The sequence below is a fragment of the Pantherophis guttatus genome, chromosome 2, assembly GCF_059756535.1.
Source record: "Pantherophis guttatus breed Tessera chromosome 2, ASM5975653v1, whole genome shotgun sequence".
Taxonomy (NCBI): Eukaryota; Metazoa; Chordata; class Lepidosauria; order Squamata; family Colubridae; genus Pantherophis; species Pantherophis guttatus.
The window spans coordinates 245,948,576-245,967,126 of NC_142064.1; the positions used below are offsets into that span (position 1 = coordinate 245,948,576).

At 39.2% G+C, this 18,551-nt stretch overlaps 1 protein-coding gene across 3 annotated transcripts in view; it reads left to right on the top strand.

The window, feature by feature from the left end:
* FHIT (fragile histidine triad diadenosine triphosphatase) overlaps positions 1–18,551 on the top strand; it is a 1,529,913-nt gene that overhangs the window by 533,159 nt on the left and 978,203 nt on the right. Inside the window, exon 1 of one of the 3 annotated variants that reach the window (XM_087883751.1) lies at positions 7,111–7,413. The exons of the other annotated variants lie outside the window; for them this stretch is intronic. The gene's annotated coding sequence lies outside the window, so the exon portion shown is untranslated. Of the gene's footprint in view, positions 1–7,110; positions 7,414–18,551 lie in introns of those variants that run through there. 3 annotated transcript variants of the gene reach the window in all.

An 18,551-nucleotide genomic window follows, 5' to 3' on the forward strand; every position in this document is an offset into this window, starting at 1 on the left:
CAGCAAGAAATTACTAACTGCATGCGACTTAAATAGGCTAAGGGGATGGCCAATTATCCTCAATCCTTACTCTCGAGGAGACCTCCTCCTCCTGAGTAGCCACTCCTGCCTTTTGGCAGCCCTGCGTGCTCAAGCATTGAGGAGAGGCTCCTCCACTTCGCTCTCTCCACTTGAAGGAGCCTCTGGAGGTTCTGAAGGCCCAAGCTGAGTCTCTGCCTCTGGCACCACATCCTCTTCAGCCTCCTCGCTGTCTGACGTGAGCGCTGACTGCGCAGGCTGCTGGCGCAACCCCACACCAGCCTCCTCATCATTGGGATCAGCCACGATCCGCGCAGGCCACTGGAGGGCCACAACACTACTGGTTCAGTGGACCATAACAAGTCAGACCTGAAGAAAGTTCTCAAGGCCACAAAAGAGGCCTCTGAGACGGCACCAAAGATTACGCTTAGTAGTTGAACAGAACAGCCTTCTCGTGCTCATAAATATTGCATTCCAAACAGACAGAATGAGATAAAAGCTTCTCTCCAGCATGCCATAGACCTAATTTGGGTAAATCCACAATTTTGTTAGATGTGTGGGATTTTTTTTTAAAAAAAGCCTAATTACTATGGTGCACAAACAGTGCCATGACTTCTGCAGAGGCGTACTTCATTCTACAAGACAGAAAGTGAGGCGTGCTGTTCCCTGGAGAAGAGAGCTGAGCTGGAGTGACCCGAGGCCATTTTTCTGAAGGAAGCCAGGCAGTTTTGCTTCAGGGCATTGCTTTTGTTAAGTCCCCTTGTGCTTCTGGAGGATGAAAGCAGACTGAGATGCTTCCAAGGGAGAACAACCTGTTGAATAGAAACTCGGCGGAAATGTGCTATTGCTAGACAGGAAAAAGAGGTGTTTCCATCATCCTGTAGATAAAGCATGACCTACAGTGATGGCTGAAGGCTTCTTTCTTCAGTTGTAGTCTAACTTGAAAGGTCGCATGGAAAATCCTGGAGCCAATCCTCTTGTAGATGCTCTGTAGCCTGATGGGAAGAATGCCAGCTTCTTCACCTGTACTAAACAACCACAACTACTACCCAGATTTCATTAGCAAAACGACTATTTTTCCGCCCACAGATAACTGGATTCTCCCCACATTAAAATGATTTCTCTGTTTCTTGACTTAAAATATACTATGGAATTATGTGTATGAGATATCAAAAGATTATTTGCGATTGTTTATTCTGCCCGAGCTGAATCCAAATGGTATATTCTTATCCCAGATGTACCCACTGTTTTCCGAGTCACAAATTGGAAGAAAGGAAATGTAGCCATTGCAGTATTTCTTTGCCATGGTTGTGGAAGTCCTTGGCAGAGAGACTGCATTGGGCCAAATAGTTAGGAAATACAGTAAATTTTGGAAGTCATTTTTCAACTCAAGAGTGTAAAACCCAACAATGCTCATTTTGTGTGACAGGAAAAGAGCTACTGCCTCAGCCTTATATCTGCTCTAATTCTGTGGAAAGTACAGCAATGGGCAGCAAGAGTCTGTTTTGTCTAGTGGTTAAGGCACCAAGCTAGAAAGCGGGAGATCATGAGTTCAAGTCCTGCCTTGAAAGCCAGCGGGGTGACCTTGGAGCCAGTCACTCTCTCTCAGCCCAATCCATTTCACAGGGTGTTGTGGAGAAAATAGGAAGAGGAAGGTGTTCAGATAATTAGAGTAGAGTAGAGTAGAGTAGAGTAGAGTAGAGTAGAGTAGAGTAGAATAGAATAGAATAGAATAGAATAGAATAGAATAGAACAGAACAGAACAGAACAGAACAGAACAGAACAGAACAGAAGAGTTGGAAGGGGCTTGGAGGTCTTCCAGTCCAACCCCCTGCTTAGGCAGAAACCCTATAAGGTGTATTGAATATGTTCGCTTGTCTTGAGTTATTTTGTAAAAACAATAAAAGAGGGATATAAATAAAATGTCTTTTTCCTGCCCTGAAAAAAAAGACACAACTTTCTGTAATATTTTTTTCCTCCTAATTTGAGGAAATGTTCAAAGTGTTTATGAGCATAGGTATGATTTTGAACAGGAATTAGCTATATCCTACCTCCTGTTACATAGGTGTGAGCATCCTATGACCCACAGTCGTGTGCAGCCCCTGGACTGATAGTCCACTGAATTTCATTGCATTTCAAGAAAATTTCAAGGAGATTTATTTATTTATTTATTAAATTTTTATACCGCCCCCTCTCCCGAAGGACTCGGGGCGGTGAACAGCCAGAATTAAAAACACACAATACAAATATTAAAATACATTAAAACGAAATTAAATTATCTTTGGCTTCTCCAATTTAAAACCCCTTACCCATAAAAGTCCCCAATTAAAAATTTTTTAACCCAGCCTGGCTTGCTGAAATAAAAAAGTCTTCAGGGCCCGGCGGAAGGTCCGGAGGTCCGGGATTAGTCGTATCCCTGGGGGTAGCTCATTCCAGAGGGCGAGATGCCTGGTTAAAGTTCTTTTCCTTCCTAGTCTTTGGAAGAGGGGAATGAAGAGATCGGAAAAGAAAGGTAAATTGGAAGTATCACAGGATGACTAGCTGAGATGGGCAGAAGGAATACTCTTGAGAAATAGGAGGAAGCGCTTCAACCAAGACAGGAGTCAGATAAAATTTTGAGTCTGGAGCAGAAATGAAATTTGAGAAAGCATCTCAGCTATGACCTATCCTAATTCTCATGCGGATAAAGGGAGAGTGGGGAAGCACATTCAAACTTGCAAGGTTCTATTACTCTAACCCTCTAATAAAAGTAGCATTAGCATGCATGGTTTTCTACTCTGGTTTACTTTGAAGGATTGAGACTAGCATCTCTGTGGGATCCAAGCAACTCTCTTAGTAGCTTGCTGAAGATTGCATCCATTGAGGGAATGCAAAATTCAGCAGAAAAAAAGGGTGCTACCCATATCATCTATATGCTTCTCTCTCTGTGTGTTTGTTTCTGAGTGTCACCAGGTTTTGTGGGCCCAGTAATATAGAAATTTAATGAGACTTTGGGGACTCAATAAACAAGACTTTGGGGACTCAGTCTAAGGCATGCTGACAAGGTCTCCATTTGCTGCAAGGTGCAGTGAGGAGGGGATAAGGAGACAAGCTTCCTTTGCTGTAAGTTCTGTACGGACGAATCCAGTAGTTGTTTTCTGGAATGTTGCATGTTATGCCATAAACATAGAGATAGAGTGAAAATGATGTTTTATTATGACATCTAAGACTTGGCATTAAAGTAGCTGTTGATTGACTGACTTTTCTGCCCTGAAGTAGCTGTTGATTAGGCAGGAAATAGTGCATCAGTTACCCTTGGAAGAAGATCTTCATATTCACTGGTAACATTCAGAAAACGTATAAGATCTGTCAGTCAGTCCATCTGTCCGTTTGTCCGTCCATCCATCCATCCACTTTCTGTAGCCGCCCATTTCAGTCAATAATTCTGGGCAGCTTACAATTAAGCAAATATTACAGATAAAATACTTAAAACATTTTAAAACAATAAAAAACAATGGAAGCATCCAAATTAAGTATACAGAGAAGCCAAAATAACTTTGGCCATCCAATTTAGAAAGGATGAAGGAGTTGGATGGAGAATGTATCTGGAATGTGTGCAGGCAACAGTTGTTAGTGTTGTGGTTTCTATTGATGCCAGACTGTACATTATATAGATATTTAATTTTGGTTGGCAGGTTATATTAAAAAACTTTTGGAAGGTGGTCAGAATCTTTCGATTGAAGTGGCATTGAAGTACCTGTAAGGAGCCACACAAACTGAAATATACCTCCTTTGTCCCAATGGTGCTTTTCCAAAAGGCAACTGAACTTTCTTGTTGTTGTTTTTTTTCCTTGAACAAAAAAGGTCAGAGAACTGAAGAAATTTCTTGGATGAGAAGCTAAATATTTTCAAGGGGAAAAAACCCCAAGAAAGTCCAGTTGCCTTTGGGAAAAAGCACCTTTGAGACAACCATGACTTGGATGACTGAGAATCTCCATACACATTTCTCCTTTGTATTTGCCTTCCATATTTTGTACCCTGGTTCTTGGAATGTATTGTTTCTTCTGAGAACTCTGGAATTTTGTAATTAATTGTTAGATCTTCCAATTCACGTAGGAGGCTTTTTCTGTCAACATGCTGTGAATTGTTAGCTGTGGAAATGTTTTCTCTAAAAGAATAAAAAATGAGGGGAAAATAGAATTTGTGTAACAATGGTCAGACCAGTGGGTTCAGTTAGTTTTTATCATAATATATATATATATTAATTTGATTTATATGCTGCCCTTCTCCAGAGACTCAGGGCGGCTTACAATGAGTTAAGCAATAGCCTTCATACTTTTGTATATTTTTTTTGTAATTTTTTTATATTTTTTTGTATATTTATACAAAGTCAGCTTATTGCCCCCACAAACTGGGTCCTCATTTAACCTACCTTAGAAAGGATGGAAGGCTGAGTCAACCTTGAGCCTGGTAAGATTCGAACCTGCAGAAATTGCAGGCAGCTGTGTTAATAACAGGGTGCATTAAACCACTGTACTACCAAGGCTCCTGGTAATATTGTCGCATGAAGAAATCAAAATGGCTTTCGCTGTAGAATAAGCCATTCCAGGCCCAAAGTTTGATATACGTTGCTAACATGGCCAAGGTATTTCTCTCTGCTTCTTTTCTTTCGTCTTCATGATTAAAAAAGTTTTGACACCATGAACAGTGTGTCCTGGAAAATCCCATCATATGTTGTACATGGAGAGCTAGAATGGAGGTGATGTTTTTACTATGGCACTTAACGTTTGGCACTAAGTAGGAGTTGATTAGCCAGGAAATAGACAATTAATTTGAGCAAATTACAATGGGATTAACAGTGGATGTAGTTAGTGTGATAAGTGGGACATGATACCGCTGCCTATTCAGGAACAGAAGTGACACAGGCTGTTTCAGTATTTTTATAAATGTTTTCTTATTCTCCTGAGAGCGAGAGAGAGAGTGAGCAAAACAGATCAAACTTTTAATAGAATAAATATTTTGTCATTTTAAATTTAACCTTCTATAGATGCTTGGAGAAGTCAAAATTTATTGCGGAGAATAATCCTCACTGATTATCAAGAAGGAAAATGTATTGATATGAAAAATGCTTAAAGAGAAATAAAATTCAATGCAAAAAATTAAAAAACCTCTAGAATCTTTTCCCTCTAAGGTGCCTGCCAAAGATGGGGTAGGAATTTTGTTTAGTATTCTATTCATAGGGTATGATTCTCATGTCACACCATTTTCATATTTGGGTTTTATCTTAGAACAAGTAATTTAATCTATCTGGATTCTGCTCCATTTTGATTTCAGATATACTGTAGAAGCTTCTAACGAGAATGTTTCCTCCCTTGAAATACTGATGCATTTCTAGTTTAAATGTTCAGTTGTGTGTCCGCATTCGCTTTTCACGTCCATTGTTGAAATTCGGGCAAATGAGAATATAATTGGTATCGAATGGATTTGAATTGTTTGAACTTCTGGAATAATTTCTAAAATAATTTTATGGGCGTTTCCTTGGTTCTTATTTGTGTATGACATCGGTCGACTTACAACCATTTGTTTAGTGACCGTTCGAAGTTACAAGGCATTGAAAAAAGTAACTTATGACCATTGCAGGATCCCCATTATATGCCACGTGATTCGGAATGTTTGCCAACTGACTAATATTTATGATGGTTGCAGTGTGCTGTGATCATGTGATCACTTTTGGCAATCTTCTGACAAGTAAAGTCAAAGGAGAAGCCAGATTCACTTAACAACCATGTTAACTAACTTAATAACTTGAATGATTCACTTAACAACTGTGGCAAGAAAACTGGTAAAATGGGGAAAATACACTTAACAACTGTCTCTCTTAGCGACTAAAATTTTGGGCTCAATTGTGGTTATACAAGTTGAGGTAAATGGAGGGAAAGAGATATTCATATATATATATATATATATTCTGAGGTTTTCGCGGGTATTTGTATGTAGGTCTTTGATTATTCGGGTTTTCTCCCGCGTAAAATTGGAAGTGTCTTGGCGACGTTTCGACGAAGTCTCATTCGTCATCTTCAGGCTGGTGTTTTTGGCTTCTAGGAGCACGAAGCCGAAAACACCAGCCTGAAGATGACGAATGAGACTTCGTCGAAACATCGCCAAGACACTTCCAATTTTACGCGGGAGAAAACCCGAATAACCAAAGACCTACATATATACATATACATATACATATACATATACATATACATATACATACACACACACACACACACACACACACAAACACACATATATGTTTAAGGCACTGAAAAAGCAAAAGTGAAGATACGTATGTACTTAGTAGTTAATAATGCTATTTTGAAAACATTTTCACTGCTGAAAGAAAAAAATCCTGAAAAGTGCTACTGTTCTGTAATGCTCTTTATTCTTCTCTTTATTAAACTGGTTTCCTGGGAAGGTATTTGGAATTTTTAAGATCCTTAACCCCATGGGAGAAAAATGTACAAGGATGCCTTTATTCTGTGCAAGACTTTGCTAAGATTATTCTTTAACAACACTTCAAATAGGGGAAAATAGCCCAATTTTGAAGAATCTAAAGAGTATTACAGAGGGGTAAAAGGCAAGGTTTAAGTATAGCACCCATTTATTTCCTAACACTCATCCAACCTGCTTTTCAAATGTAGGAAAGAGCCAGTATGTCTGGTCCCACTCACTAAAAATATGCTTTGTGAGTCAAATGCAGTCTGTGAGTCTTGGGTTCCCACCTTTGATCTAGGGCAGGGCTGTCAAACTCCTTGCCTGCGTGCCAGATGCGTCATGCGCTGGCCACGCCCAATTTAGCGAAGAGGGAAAAAGTCTCGATACATCACGTGACACTGCTGTGACGATGTGACTTTGACACACCTGTTCTAGGGGATGTCCTACTTGGGAACTGGAGTGGGAACTACTACAAGAGTGAAGGAACTGGACACTCCTAATTCATCCCATAACTCCATTCCAGATTCATGAAGTCATCTGTAGGATCTTAGGAGCACAAAAAACAGCACACCTTGATCTCTTAGCACTAAATCTTCATTGAATCCTAGTTATGAAGAGGCTGAGTGTTTTAAAAACTGACCAGGAAGGCATGAGGAAGCAAAATGAAAAAATGAAAGCTAGCTGGCTGATCTTGGGTTAGTCTCACACTCTCAGTCCAACCCACCTCACAGAGTGGTGGTTGTGGGGAAAATAGGAGGAAGAAGGAATGCTACATATAGTACAGTGGTGGGTTGTCTCCGGTTTGGACTGGTTTGCAGGAACCGGTAGTAAAAACAGCAGGAGGCTCTGCCCACTGCCCCGGATATCGTCATCGGCGATGTGCACATGCACAGAAGCTTCAACGCGTGATCTCATTGTGAACTGGTAGTAAAGGTAAGTAGAACCCACCCCTGATACAGTATGTTCACCACCTTGAGTTATTTATAAAAATAAAAAAGCTGGGAAATAAATAAGCAAATGAAGAAATAAATCAGGCTCTGAAACAACATTTTTGTTGTGGTGGCACCTTTTGGAAAGCTCCTCTGCTGTCATAAATGTTCTCATAGCTTATATATGATGTTTCTCCTGCTAGGAAAGGGTTTTGAACCTGTTAAGAGGTGGAAGGAAATGGACAGTGGAAGAAAATGTGAAAGCTGAATTGACCTGATAAAGCTGATTAATGCTCCTTTTGAGAATTCTATACTTTCTTCAGTGACAGAAAGCATACGACTTTAAGTGTTTCTTTGGAAAAAAGAGACACTGTTTTTTGAAACTCCAGGTTTAAAATTTATTTATTTGCCTACGTATTTATAGCCCTGCCCAACAAAATTTCTGTGACTCTGGCAAAGTGTGGTCTAAACATGGGTACATGTAGTGGTGGGATTAAAATAATTTAACAACTGGTTCTCTGCCCTAATGACCGTCTGGGTGGGCGTGGCCATGGTGGGCATGGCTAGGGGGTGTGGCAGGCAGCACTTGGCCTCCTGCACCCTCCTGGGAGCAAAAACGGGCCAAGGGGGGGAACGTGTCTCCCCGCGCCCCATTTTGGGCCTAGTAGGCCTCCTGGGAGCCAAAATGGGGTGGCATGGCGACTCATGGAAGGGGCGGGGCGGGGCGGGGCCAGCCAGCAATTTAACTACCGGTTCGCCCAAACCTGCTCGAACCGGCTGAATCCCACCACTGGGTACGTGGTTCTTAAATTGCAAAATTGTGAACCATATCAGAACATGTACCTCCCTTTGTTAGTTCATCTGGGCACGATTTCATTTTTCCCTGTAAAATACTGAAATTTATCTGAGCTAAAGAGCTGGAATGCAGCTTGGGAAGAAGTTGTACTTATTGGGATAAATAGTTGTATTAACTTGAGGATTTCTTGGTACTGATATCATCAGATTGATACTCTATATACAGACAGGTACTTAACCCCACACTCAAGCAGAGTAGAAATCTTTGCTACCACTTTCTCCTTTTATATGCATGGCTCATCAAGAGGCTGGTGCTTAAATGATCCAAATTACATTAAATCTATCTCCAAGGTTTTTTTTTCCTGTTTGCTAAGTGCTTCAAGATTGTGCATCTTCTGCCATCCTCATTCTCTCTCTCTTCCTCTTCCACCCGCCTCTTTGTGGGTGTCAAGCTCCAAAAACCAAGAAGGGCATGCCGTTATTTATAAACAGTTTCCTTTATTGTTCTTCACCTAGAGGCAGAAATCTTGCCAAAGCAAAGCAGCTATTTGCATCATTAAACATATACAGATAGTCCTCGAGTTGCAGCAGTTCATTTAGTGACCGTTTGAAGTTATGGCACTGAAAAAAGTGACTTATGGCCATTTTTCACCTTTACAACCCTTACAGCATTCCCATAGACATCTGATCAAAATTCCAGTACTTGGCAACTGGCTCATATTTATGACTGCTGCAGTGTCCCAGGGTCATGTAATCATTATTTGCAACCTTCTGACAAGCAAAGTCAATGGGGAAGAGAGATTCCAACCAAACTATCTAAATTTACCGTAGCAGTGATTCTGTCACCTAGTTTGGGTAATGAAAGGTCTGCAAGAAAACAACCAAATTAAGAAAGCACCAACGGCTCCTTATCTAAATTTCACTGCCTCTTGGTCTCCTGGGAATTCAAACTGCATCCCACCACATTGGGGTTGTTGGCTATTCCTGAAAGTGTAAGTAGGATTGGTCCTGATTCGCACTTGTTTGGATGAGCTTCAGAAAAAATAGAACGCTATGGCTAATATTGATGCGGAGGGAGGAAAGATTCTGAAAGAAGGCAATAACAAGCCATATGAATATCTGTGGTAGTCACCAAAAGTTGAACTGACTTTTAAATAAATTTTACATTTCTTTAAAACAAATAATAATAAAGCAACCAACCAACACAGAAGAAAGAACAAGTTTTGATTTCCCCATCACCTCTTTTTTTTTTTTTACTGTGATAATTAACAGCTTTCTCCTACTGAACTGATGCTGGTTTTGATTTTTAAAATCTCGGTAATTCAGTTCAAACATGCATTTAACAACACGGCTTCTTTCCCCATCTGGAACCTATACCTCCTCTTCTTCTCCAAAGTGCCTATTAACATAGCCCCAAAAACTATAATTATTGCTTCAGTCCCAACTAAGATACACAAATAATGTAAGTCTAGTCTGTTGTATTGTCTGCAGTAATGGGGCGTTTTTGCAGCGGTTGATCTCTATTAAAAAACAAAAAAATTCACACCCATTTGCATTTGTGACATTCCGTAACACATGAAGATTTTATATACAACTTTCCTGGTATACATAATATTTGCATTTTACTCAGTGGTGGGTTCCTTCCGGTTCAGCCCAGTTCTCTCGAGCCGGTAGTGGTGACGATATGATGTCACCGAACCGGTTCTGTCCCCCGCGCCCCCCCACATTATTCTTACCTTTTATTTGGCCTCCACCCCTAATCTATTGCTGTCTCCTGAGTCCCAACTGATGACTAGAGGGAAAAAAACTGTTTAAACTCTTGCCGCAGGGCTTCAAAGGGCTGCCCTACAGCTGATCAGTGGTAAAAGAAAACAAATAAGTAGACCAGTGCCTGCAAAAATACATGAGTAGATCAGTGCCTGCAAAAAATAAATAGGTAGATCGGTACAGCTCTGCAAGCAGTTAAAAGCCTGGTAGACCAGTACATCTGCTAAATCCTAAATAATTGTTACATGACCATCAAGCCATGCCCACAAAATAAGCCACGCCCACAGAACCGGTAGAAAAAATTTTAGAACCCACCCCTGATTTTACTACATTTGTGTTTTTAAGTGCAGATTTATCTGATTTTTTTTTTCAAATTACATATACCATTTTTCTTTTTGTAACCTAATGACTCCATATTTTATAATATTTTTAAGGTGCAACTCTTTGAAACACATCCTTTTCAACCAAATAAAGAGTTTTGTGGAGACTTTTGACCAGAGAAAGGTGGATAGTTGTTGAACCCCTGTTGTTGCAGCTTTTATCTAATCCTTCATAAAGATGTGCAGATGTCTTTTTACAAGCAGATGTTGCTTCAAACAGCATCACTTTCAGGTCTTAAATTCCTCTCCACCCCTTTGTATCGAAACGGGGGAACATTCTAGAACCAGGGGAAACTCAGATGCTTTCTCCAGATTTCAACTGCACAGTCTTTTTTTTTAAAAAAAGTAATATCACACATTCACTAAATGCTACCCTGGTAAAGCTGTCCAGTTGCCATGGTAACTTTGGCATTGTTTGTGGGCAAGGCAAAGAATTAAAGGTGTTGATCTTGCATTGCGAAGCCTCTGTTATTGCGCATCTGTTCAGTTATGCACAAAATTAAGAAAGGGTTAGCCTCCAGTATGTGTATATATGTGTATGCATTTACATAGGTAGATACATGAATGGCTAGATAGATAGTTGGGCTGTCCTTGCTTTAAACATGATTAGGAAAGTTGGACCAGTGCCCCCCATCTTTTGGGCATCAGGGATTGGTTCAAATGGAGAGAGGTTTTTCCACAGACTGGGGTTGGGGACATGGTTTGGCATCTGCCTGCATCTCGTGGATGGGGCATTGCTTGTTTGTGTGGACTGCTTTCTGGCATGCTATGGCCCAGTACCGGTCCACAGACCGGGGTTTGGGGTCCCCTGATTTATATTTATTATGGGAGTGAGCTTGCACCTCTCTTGTAGTCATTATCCTAGTCTAAGATATCTAGAATTTCAACCTGAGACTGGGAAAAAAGTTACAGCTGCATCTTAACTTTAATTTAACCAACTGCAATTCATTTCAGGAACATAAATGATCTGGACTACTACTTCTGAATCATTGTTGAAGTGTGTATGGTCTACACATTGAGGTATACACGTATGGCAAATATAGCAATAGCACTAGACTTATATACCACTTCATAGCCTTCTCTAAGCAGTTTACAGAGTCAGCATATTGCCCACAACAAGCTGGGTCCTCGTTTTCCAGAAATATGGAAGGCTGAGTCAATCTTGAGCCAGTGAGAGTCAAACTGTTGTGACCTAGGCCCAAGTAGTTATTACCAGACACAATCAATCCTAAACAAACATATTTTATTAGAACAGCTGAGAATGACTTCATTCTCAGCTTAGTCCAAATTAATTCCAAAACAAATTCTTCATAAACAGTCCTTTGGCCTTATCACCAACCTTTGTCTTCTTTGGCACCCTGCCAAAGGCTTTTCTTGGCAAAAGTTCAGAAGCAAGAGATGCTGACAAGAAACAAATGTAGCAATATTGCTTTCCTACAAAGATCCCAAGAGCCATTGCTGCTCTTTTAAGCTTTCTGGGAAGGGCCAATCATCTTCTGGCCTGAGTCGTCCTTTTTGCTGCAGCTGCTCTTGCCTTCTGGCAGCTCTTCGCATACGTGCACTAGGAACAGGCTCCTCCTGTTCCTCTGCCTCTCTGCTATCCGCCTCTGGAAGCTCTGGACTCTGTGCATCGCTCCCAGATGGCCCTGGCCCCATCTCTGCCTCTAACACAGAGCCCTCGTCCGGGCCTTCTCCTGACTCCAGGACTGGCCCATTGTTCTCCCCAACCTCCTCACTGTCCGACTCCACTGCCAGCTCCACAAGCTGCTGGCATACCACAACACAAACTGCCAAACTGCTGGCAGCCAGCAGTCAGCAGAAGTAACCTGCAGTACTTCATTTTAATCACTGCACCACCATGGCTCTTGCGTACACCTATAGGTCTATCTATATTAAAGTAAAATAATTGATTTCATTCAACTGAGGTGTAAATGTGTTGAAGTTCAAGTTCAAAAAAATAAAATTGTCTTTTGAGTTTAGCTGAATTCCTGGTGATTTACTTGGACATATCTATGTAGAGGTGTTTTTTTTTCCCACATGGTACATAATGGGGTGCTTTGAGGATTGAGGTTATTGGTTGTCAAGCTAGGGAGAAAGGTTGTGTAAATTTTCACAGCTGCCTCCCAGTACCATCAAGATAATAGCCAAGTATCTAATAACTCAGAAGGTCAGGAAGAAAAGGCCTAGCCTTTAAACATTTCAGTTTAAATATTTGGCACATTTTTATGCTGATCTACCTCTAGACAGGACATTTTTCAACAGGAAAACATAAAACAACGCAGTCATTAATACCAATGCAGGAATACCGATAAATATGTGTATTTAAAACTGTAATTTCCAAATGGATTGGAATGTGGAGCCAATCAAACTTTTGAGGGCAATGACATAAAACAGGTCTGATCCAACTACTGCTTCTGAAATCTCTCAGGGGACCTGAAGCATCCTCTCTGAAAAAGGAGAAGGAAAGGACCAGCCAAGAATGTTAAATCAGAAAGGCTGGAGGAGAAAGCCTAGAATTTAAACTCTGGAGCACAAATATGTTAAGACTCTGGGGATTTATTTTTATTTTTGATATTTTTGTTCTATGGCGGGCCTTCAGTTGGTACATTTAAGATTTCTTTCTTGTCTGGAGTAAAGGTTCTAATGTAGCCAAGTCATGTTTTACAGTTTTTGGACAATTCGAGGCAAGTGCTAAATAAGAGACTGGGTGTCTGAAGAGCTATGATTTATTTCTAAGCTGCTATGAATTCAAACATTTTTCATTGCCACCTTCTGTCAATTTCCCCGCCTATCCAAAAACTAAGCAGGGATGTTGCTACATACTGTATATTTCTAAACAAGCTAAGTTTGATTAGGTTCTGTAACACATAAATATCTACCTCTCTATCTCAACTGAATCATAGATCTTCTGCACTGTAAAGCAATGACTATTAGTTAATAGTTATGTCCTCAATAAAATCACTTTCAAGTTATTTAGCCATGTGGTGACATGAATGTTTGCATCTCCTTGTCTACGGAGATTCTTAATCATCCAGCTAATGATTGTCCTCCAAGTGGCCTCAATGACTCTCTAAAAGAATGCAAATGACTAACTGTCTGCAAGGAGTATAAATCCTTCCATTCTCCACCATCCAGTCAGAGCTGAAGAAGCTTCTTGGGTGAGAAGTCCAGTTGCCTCTTGAAAAATCACCTTTGGGACTTGAGCAAAGCTTCCATGGGAATGAAGTTCTGCATGCTTTCAAGGCATTTCTTTTCTCTAATTTAATCCAGGAAAAGTTTAGCCCTGAAAAAATCTGATAATAAATCTGATTATAAAAACTAAAAAAAAAAACCAGATCTTTCTGCTTTGAAATTGTGGCTAAAATATAAGAAACCAAATCCGTTGTCATTTTCTTTTCCATTAGTTGGCAATTGTTGTTTTCTGCTGCCTGATCTTTTTAAGCAGGTTCTTTGTAGAGGGATCTCGCTGGATAACCACAAGGCCTTTCTACATCGTTGGGCAAAGTAAAGAGCAGTAAACCTCAAGATCATTTAAAATGAAGAATCAATTGATAAGTCGAATGTTGAGCAATGTGAGCTAGGCAAAGCTCATTTGTGAATGCGGTTGTGAGAAAGTTTTGACTGGTGTTCTCCACTATGAGCACATTTTACCTTTTGCTGGTCCTAGATCATGGGCGTCAAGCTCCCCACGTCACATAATCATCACATGACGTATCGTGGCATTTTTTCCCTTTGTGGGTGTGGCCTGCACATGATGCATCTGGCCGCCAGTTTGACACACTTGTCCTAGATAAATTGCCAAAAGCTATCAGAATGTAAATCAAAGTACTAGTCTTAATTTATAAAGTCCTATACGATTTGGTTCCTAAGTATTTACAAGACCACATACAGATAGACCTTGACTTATGACTTCTCGCTTAGTGACCTTTCACAGTTGTGATGGACCACCCCAAAATATATTTATAACCCAGTTTTGAAGTTCCATTGGCTTCTTCCCTCCTTGGTCATGAGGCCACATTTCAAGTGTTTGCAACATTTACGGCCAACTGTCATATAGTTGTGATTTACAGCATTTTTGTTGAAAACTGGTATTTATCTCTGGTTTTGGGCAAAAACGCCCCATAATGAACAATGACTGCAGATTCATTTAGTAACCATGATGATTTACTTAGCAACCACCACAAAAAGGTTGTAAAATCAGATTGGTCACATGACGATCTGCTTTACAGCCTCACAATTTTCATTTGTACTGGGAAGGCTCCATTAGGGTCCTAAATCAAGGAGTTTCTAAAGAAACTCTAGAAAAGGGGTGGGTAACTAGAAAAGTTACCTGTGGACTTCAACTCCTAGGATTCCCAAGCTATCATATAGTGGCTTAGGAATTCTGGGAGTTGAGGTCCACAGGTCCTAAAGTTGCCATACCTTGTCCATCCCCGCTCTAGATATTAGCCAATCCTCCTCACAAAAACCTTCCAGAAGCTTTTAAAGATCAAACATTTCTCTTCTTTTTATTTACGTTTTTTATGTTTTTATTTTTTACAAACATATCAAATCAATGTTTGAACAGTGCAGCACCTGGGTGTCATACGTTCTAAAAATAAAACTAGTAAAATTAATCATAATTATTACTTTTATTACTTTTAATTATTATTACCATTTCAATAAGATCAAGCAGTTCTGAAAGCATTTGGAGAATAATTGCAACTGTTGCTATCTGGAGATTTATGTATTTATTTTATTATGAATTATTATGAAAAATAATTTATTTATTATTTTATTACACTATATTGGCATTATTGAGAACTACATTTTAGTGTTTTATTATTCTGTGGATGTTTTTACTGTATTTTAGTATATTGTAGGCCACTGTGAGTTGCAAAGTTTTGATAAATAAAGAAAACCTTTCATATTAACATAAGCAAATAATGGATATATTTTTTTAAAGATATAAACAAACAGGGAGTAAAGAATTTTCCAACCCTAACGTATAGGATTATTAACCAAGATTTGCAGCTAAGCTCAAAATGCAGTTCCATATCCTACCTGTTGAATTGAGATTAATTAGCAGTTTTCTGTTTGGGATAACAGGGAACTTTGGATGAAATAAACCTTAAACTGAAAGTAACGGTTAAAAGAGTAAATTAGTGGAGTGAGCATTTATTTATTTATTTCACTCCATGACTAATATTTTTAAAAAGATCAACAACGTATCTGGGATATACACGAATATACCTCCCAGAGCCTCTATTTGAGGGAGATGGACAGTTTCAAAATATAAAATACAAATAAATAAATATAAAATAACAATAAAATAAAAACTCAGATAGCAAAACCTGAAGCAATTAATAATATAAGGGACATACCAGATTATTTCTGCAGGGCATGGCTATTTATAAAAAAATGTAACAACCTTATTGGCTGAAATTTGATTACTGAGGAGAAAGATAATAACTTCCTGCTCTGAGGAGCAATTAAGATTTCTAACAATCAGTGTTATGAGTTCTGTCCTCCATTTATTGTTTGGAGGACACACTAACAGTGTACCTGAAATAGATTCAGCTGGAGACAAGAAATGCTCCTGGAGAATATTAAGATCTTTGTTCTAGAGTAATGGATGGTTATGGTAATGGTTATGGTAATAGGAAGTTCACACTTCAAGGCCTCTGTACAGGCCCATCTGGAGTATGGAAAGAACAGCTGCACCATTGGCACAGAGTGTAGGTGCAGCAAAGCTGGGGGATGGATAATGTGGCAGGGTCCAAGCACAGGAAGGATGGTGGATGGTAGATATAAGGCTCTCTATATGCAGGTTTCTTTTTTTTTTTTTTTTTTTTATTGCAAAAGTTTTACAATTACATTTTCACCCCTTTTTTTCACCCCCCACCTCCCTCCCCAAACTTCCCGTCCTCCCTAACCCTCCCTAACCCTCCCCCCCCAGACTTCCCTATTATGTACTCATAACTAATAACACTGATATATATACCTGAGCCCATCCCTCCCCCTACATAATTTTCCCTCTTTGTCTCTTTATATTAAAATATTTCTAATACATTGTTTTCAAATAAAAGCTATTTGATACTTTCTAATTTGGTATTTGTTCTGAACATATTCTATCCACCTTTTCCATTCCCATTCATAAGTCTCTTGTGAACAATCTTTTAAATATGCTGAAATCTTCGCCATCTCTGCAAAGCTAGCCATCTTCGAAGTCCATTCCTCGATAGTAGGCAAAGCTTCATTCTTCCAATATTTACCTATCAACAATCTTGCTGCTGTTATCATATACAATATTAATTTTGTTTCATCCCGTGTAAAACCCTTAACTATACCCAATAAAAACAATTGTGGAGAAAATTGAATTTTTTTCTTCAAAACATTCTGCATGACCCACCATATTTTTATCCAAAAAGCCTTAACTTTCCTACAGGTCCACCAAACATGATAATACGTAGCATCCAAACATTCACATCTCCAACATTTTGGCTGAACATTAGGGTACATACATGACAGCTTTTTAGGATCTAGATGCCATCTATAAAACATTTTATAAAAATTTTCCCTCAAATTCTGCGACTGTGTAAATTTAACATTCTGAACCCAAATTTTTTCCCATGTTTCCAACATCACTGGTTCTTCAAAATTTTGTGCCCACTTAATCATACAATCTTTAACTAATTCCGTTTCTGAATCCCTTTCTAGCAAAACATTGTAAAGCCTTTTAATATGCATTGGACCTTTCTCTCTTATATGTCTAACCAATTCTTCCTCATGCAACATAATACCAGTTTTTTGGTCCTCTTTCCATCTCAATTGTAATTGATTATATTGTAACCAGGTTAAATTAATCCCTTCGTCCAACAGTGTCTGCAATGTCTTCAACTGCCATCTGCCCGCATCTGTAAAAAGAACCTCTTTGTATAAAAACCCCCCGAGTGACATTATATTTGTATTCCACAAGGTATGACCAAGATCCAGCCATAGCGGTATTTTATAATCCCATTTGAGTCGGTGCTTCTTCCAAACTCTCATCAAAGAGTCTCTAAGTATATGACTTTTAAATACTTTATCAACTTTGTCATCATAAAATAGGTAAGCATGCCATCCAAATTCAAGATCAAAACTTTCTGCATTCAATATTCCAGCCTTTTTACTTCCAAACCAATCACTTGTTAAAGTTAAAGCTGCTGCATCATAGTATAACTGTAGGTTTGGAAGTTTAAGGCCTCCTCTTTCTGGAACATCTTGCATAATTTTCAATTTCACTCTCGGCTTTTTCTCGTTCCAGACAAACTTATTAAGTCCAGTTTGCCAAACTTTCAGTTGTTTATCACTTTTAAGCACCGGAATCATTTGAAACAAAAACAGAAATCTTGGCAAAATGTTCATCTTAACTGCTGCTATTCTTCCAAGTAAAGACAGTTGCAGCTTTTTCCAAGTCCCCATGTCTTTCTGAACCTCTCGCCACAACACCTCATAGTTATTTTGAAACAATTTCATGTTTGATTCTGCAACCTGAACTCCAAGATATTTTACCTTAGGTACAATTTCAAAACCTGCCCTCCTTTCAAACTCATGTTTACGATCTTGTGTCATATTTTTGACTATCGTTTTAGTCTTTTTTGAGTTCACTCTGAAACCTGAAACTCTACCATAGTCTTGTATAATGTCGTTCATCAAGATTATTGATTCCATTGGTTGTGATAGGGTAACCACCAGATCATCTGCAAATGCCTTTACTCTATAATCCTCTTGCCTTATCATTATGCCTTTCAAAATTTTTGAGTCCCGTATTGTATTTAGCAAGACTTCCAATGTTAAAATAAATAAAAGTGGGGACAACGGACATCCCTGTCTTGTTCCTTTTTCAATTTTAAACTCTGTCGTCAAACTTCCATTAATAATAATCTGTGCTTTTTGCTCTTGATAAATTGCTGAAATTGCCTGTGTAAACTGGTCCCCAAAGCCCATCTTTTTTAAAGTCTTTAGTAGAAAATTCCAATCCACTCTATCAAAGGCCTTCTCCGCATCCAAAAAGACCAGCACTGCAGAAATCTGTTTATTCTTATCAAGATATTCCAATAAGTCTATTACTTGCCTTACATTGTCCTTCATGTATCTACCCTCAATAAATCCCGCTTGGTCCTCATGAATCACCTTTTGGATTACTGGCATCAACCTGTTGGCTAATACCTTCGCGTAA